This window comes from Camellia sinensis, chromosome 5 (assembly GCF_055761805.1).
Source record: "Camellia sinensis isolate YWXY chromosome 5, ASM5576180v1, whole genome shotgun sequence".
NCBI lineage: Eukaryota > Viridiplantae > Streptophyta > Magnoliopsida > Ericales > Theaceae > Camellia > Camellia sinensis.
The window spans coordinates 144,798,279-144,803,534 of NC_138965.1; the positions used below are offsets into that span (position 1 = coordinate 144,798,279).

At 32.4% G+C, this 5,256-nt stretch overlaps 1 pseudogene; it reads left to right on the forward strand.

Annotated features, from left to right (window-relative positions):
- The first annotated feature begins 1,102 nt into the window (after positions 1 to 1,102).
- On the forward strand, positions 1,103 to 4,924 carry LOC114291930 (perakine reductase-like; annotated as a pseudogene).
- The last annotated feature ends 332 nt before the right edge of the window (positions 4,925 to 5,256 follow it).

The following is a 5,256-nucleotide window of genomic DNA, read 5'->3' on the forward strand; positions in this document are numbered from 1 at the left end:
TCCAATCACATTATCATCAACAAACTTTTACTTTTATTTCGTGTATATATATATATTAGAAGGTGTGCACACTCAATGAGCGTGCTATGAAAATCAACCAGTTGAATATGGAAGGAGAAAAAGAAAATGAAAATTTATTAAAATTTAAAATTTAAAATCAAAATAGAACGTAATGAGAGTGAGAAGAGAGTGAGAGCGTCTATATTGAGTAATGAGCAACAGTTGATTTTACTTTCTACTCCAAACAAATGTGTGATGATACAGAGCTCTAGAGCTGGGCTCTAACCCAGCTCTAGTGACGTGAAGTGAAAAAAAAAAAAAATCACATCACATCACATCACATAAGACCCATTATCCCCTAAAGCTCCATTAGAGCTCTTATTTTAGAGCTCTAAAATATGTTTGCAAACAAATAACTACTAATCAAACGTAAATATTTGGGAAAAATAAAATGTTGCTATAAGTTTTGGGGAATCAAAATTATGTGACAAAGATTCACACCAAGTGATTTGTGTGCTTTATATAATAGAATAGATATACATTAATGGTGGGTGCAAAACGCAATGCATTTGTAATTTTTATCTAAACTGAGTGGTTTGATGAATAAGAAAGATGTGTCAAATTTGAGAACTTGTTAATAGCTATTTGTAACTGGATGTGGACTTTTAAATTAACTGAATTATAATTTGGGGAAAAAAAATGTGAACAGTTAAAAAATTTACGGGTGTTCTTGAAAAAAGAAAAAGAAAAGAGTGATGGATTTTCAGAAAATGTTCAGATTGGATTTCAATCTTAGTAGTGGCTTCAAATCAGGCTTTTAATCCTCTTCTGCCTTGAAAAATTAGTTTTATTGATTTATTTAAATATTTTTCTAGCTGGGTTATATACACTGGGGCTTTGTACGTCCTGTAGTTTTCAAGTTCTATACAAAGAATTTTATTAGTTAAGCTAATTTGTACTGTCGAAATACTGCTTGTAAAGCTTTGATTCATCAACAAAAATGGACTACAATAGCAAATGGACAACGTGTCTTTCTCATTAATTTTTGATTTTTTTTTCCCAGGTTTCAAAATTGGGTTACGGTTGTATGGGGCTTACTAGAATGTACAATTCTCTCATCCCTGAAGAAGATGGCATTGCAATAATCAAGTATGCCTTCAGTAAAGGAATTACTTTCTTTGATACATCATATATTTATGGAGCTGACAACGCTAATGAAATATTAGTGGGAAAGGTAATGCTTTCATTCATATGGTACCTGAGCATTTTGGGCTTGCTATGAAATTTGGTTATAGCCATTTATTACTTTCAATGTATTCTATTAATAGAGAAATATAAAGGCCTTGTTTGGTTTGTGTTTTTCAAAAAATTTTGAAAAAAAATTCTTTACAAATAAGTTTTTAAAAGTAATCAAACCAAACAAATTTTTCTAAATTTTTTTTTCAAAACATTTTTGGTTTACAAGTTTTCCAAACAAATCTCTCTCTCATACACATAAAATCAATCACTTTTTCAAAAACTCTCTCTCAAAATAATTTTTCAAAACATCTTTTGAAAAAAAACCAAACCAAACAAATTTTCGTACTTTTTATCTCAAAACATGTTTTTCAAATACAAACCAAACAAGTTGAAAGAATTTGAACTTGATAAGTTTTAAGAAAATGAAATATTTTGTTGAAATTGTTTGTTTTGAGAATTCCTGAAACGTGAGTTCTTCTCTGCTCTACATTGGGACAAAGGACCATTAGCACTCTGTTGTCATATATTCTAAGTCAAGTTTTCTAATCACACTTTCTCTGCCTTCTTTTTTTCTTTTTGTTTCCGTTCCTATTTTTTATGTTGCCCATAGTGTTTTCTGGACTATATCTGACAACAAATCTTTTTTTGAGGGGGAAAACATTTCATACTTTTGAAAGGTAGAAAACATTTTCTGAACTAATGTCTTACTAATTCCACCACACTACCACTACCACCACCCCACTGCCAGTCACAGGTGCTGCCCCACCACCACTACCACAACAACTACAACCATTGACACATTAGTTTCAAAGTCGTAATCAAACATATGAATGAAAATATTTTCTAATCCGTAGAAACGAATGGAGTGTAAATATGTAAAATATGATACATGCAGTGGATAATCTTATCTTTTTGTTGGCTGTTTTCAAAGAAAAAATGAATCTATTTTTGGGTGTTTTGTGTGTTAGTTATTTCAGTTGTAGATCCTAAAACTTGCAGGCATTAAAGCAATTGCCTTAAGAATCAGTAATGATTCAGAATACTAATTTTGGTGCTCTAATGGAACACTAATGACATGGCAAGAAGAAAACAAACAAACAAACAAACACAAACTAAAACATCACGTCACAGTGGGTGGAGCCCACTACCAGCTCATTGGAGCTGGCTTTAGAGTTCAAGAATTAGAGCTTCAAAGCATTTTTTGTGTTGAATATGTGCGCTCCTATTTTGAGGCTAGCCTGAAGCTCCTTGGTGTGGACTGCATTTATCTCTACTATGTACATCAGATTGACACATCAATCCCTATAGAGAAGACTGTAAGTGGCTTGTTTCTTTTTTCCATTTATCAACACACTCTCAAGTCCTGTTCTTTTGGCTCCCAACTTTAAGCTGGCTTTGTTTTTAGTGAAAATTTTTCAATTTTTAGTCAAAATTTTTGTACATTTTAGGTTTGTATAGACAAGATGACCCTAAAATTTAACTTCTTTTTTTTTTTTTTTTTTTTTGGACACAATAGCCAACTGTCTTATTGATGTTCTTTTTGTTCTTTCTTTTGAAAGGAATGGTACCTTAGTAGCTACTAATTTCGAATTAGTTGGAATACTTTCCTCAAATCTAAGTGATGTTCGAAATATTTACTGATTGATGTTGAATTTTCTTCATGAATGACAGATGGGGGAACTTAAGAAATTGGCAGAAGAGGGTAAAATCAAATACATTGGTTTATCAGAAGCAAGCCCAAACACAATAAGGAGGGCGCATGCTGTTCATCCTATAACTGCTTTACAAATGAAGTATTCCCTTTCGAGTCGTGACATTGAAGAAGAAATAATCCCGATTTGTAGGTGCTTCATTTTGTTTCCAAAATTTACTTAAATTTTATCCAAAATGTTGGAGATTCCTGCCCAATTGTTACTCTTCATTAAAATAATCCTCAAAAACACCGCTTTAACGAGAGCCTCATGCTTTGGATCACCTTTTTTTGCTTATAGAAAGATGTTTATCATAAGAAGACACCTTACTTTCTGTTTGAACTCCAAATTCTTGTAATCATTTTTTGTGATTTCTTCTTTATTGCAATTTCCATCTTAAACTTGTAGCCATTTTTATTATTTTTTATAAGACTTCCAATTTGTTTTCTTTTCTCCTTTGACCTTATTTTTGTCTAAAACATGTGTTGGTTATCGGGGAACTTGGAATTGCAATAGTTCTATAGTCCCCCACTGCTCATGGGTTTTTTGGTGGCAAGGCAGTTGTGGAGACCGTGCCTACAAATAGCTTCATGGTATTGAACTGGATCTTTATCTTTTATTTTCTTTCAATTTAATTAATGTCAGAAAAAAAATCATCTTTTTGTTTGTTTCAGCAGAAAGCAAATGTCAACAGAAAACAAACTTATTTAGGTAGAATTATCATTATTATTTTTAAAGTTTTTGAAAGGTAGAAAACGTTTTCCAAACTATGGTCTTAGTAACACCACCGCACTACCACCTCCCCCTCCACCTCCACCTCCACTGCCCTGCCACAACCACCAATGCCATCACTAATACAGCAACTAATAGTACATTAGTTTCAAAGTCACAACCAAATATAGGAAAATATTTTTGGCTCAAACAAGTGGAGTGCAAATTCATTCAGATATTTCCTCGTTTTGGTTAGTAAAATAATAATATGAATGAATGACTAACTTAATCTTTCTATCAGCTATCACATCCTAGGTTTACAAGGCAGAATTTAGAGCACAACAAGATCTTTTATCTTCGAATAAAAGAGTTGGCTAAGAAGCATAGTTGCATCCCTGTTCAAATCGCACTTGCATGGATTCTTCATCAAAGGGATGACATGGTACCTATACCTGGTGAGTGGCTCGTCAAAATTTTGATTTCCTGGTAATGAAGTAAATGTGAAAAGCTATGTCAAAAATGCTAAAAGTTTGATAAGTAGGAGATTGTGGTCTTTCTTACAATTCAACGTAAACCTTGCCGAAATATGATTTTTTGGCTTTTGAATTAAATTAAACATAATTTCTATTGAATGATTACTTTTGATTAGTTTTTTTGAAAATTCGTGATTTTTTTTTTATCATATTTGGATGTATAAAATGTTTTAATAATTTGTGTGGTGGATGTTTATGCAATCAAGGCAAAGTTAATCAATTTAAGAATTCTAGGAAGTTAAAACAAAACTAGCTCAAAGAACCATGGGATCTCTTCTTGTATTGAGTTCTTGAAATCAAACAACTATATATGAAGGGAAAACGGTAGATTGAAAGATTAAATAAAGTTATTATTGGAATGTTTATTGTTAAATTTTAGAAATCTGGTTTGATTTTTGTTCTACAAGTTTTCTGTAACTTGTAGCAAAACAATGTAATGAGGAAGGAAAGTAAACAAAAGGATGAGAGAGAGAGAGAGAGAGAATGAATCCTTATTGATTTTTGGTATTTATTTTCACCACACTAGTTTTTAGTATTTTCCCAAATACAAGTTTTGAAAACAAACGCAAAACTTTCCAAATGTGCTCCTAAATATTGTATTTCAAATGGTTATATTAATATTTGACCTCTGATTGTGCATTTGCAGGAACAACTAAGATTAAAAACCTTGATGAGAACATTGGTGCCGTGAGAGTGAAGCTTACAAAAGATGATTTAAAAGAGATTTTTGATGCAGTGCCCGATCTTTGAGGTAGTAGGGCCTAGAATGTTTGAAAGTTTTCATCACACCACGTATCAGTTTGCAGACACACCATTGCCAAAGAATTCCAAGTGATCATCTTAGATTTTTCAGTTTTGTATTTCGTCTTTGCAGCTTGTTGTGGCTTTGTTATGTTGTCTTAATAAGATTGTGATGTTAGTGTATCTTTTTTGCTAAGCATTTTCATAATGTGAGGTGAATGAGATGTGAATACCAAGTTTTATACCCAAAATGTAGCCCCACTATTGAGAAAAAAAATAGGGGAGAGAGGGAGAGAGAGCGAGAGAGCCCTTTATTTTGTGTGGCACATGGTAGGATGTCA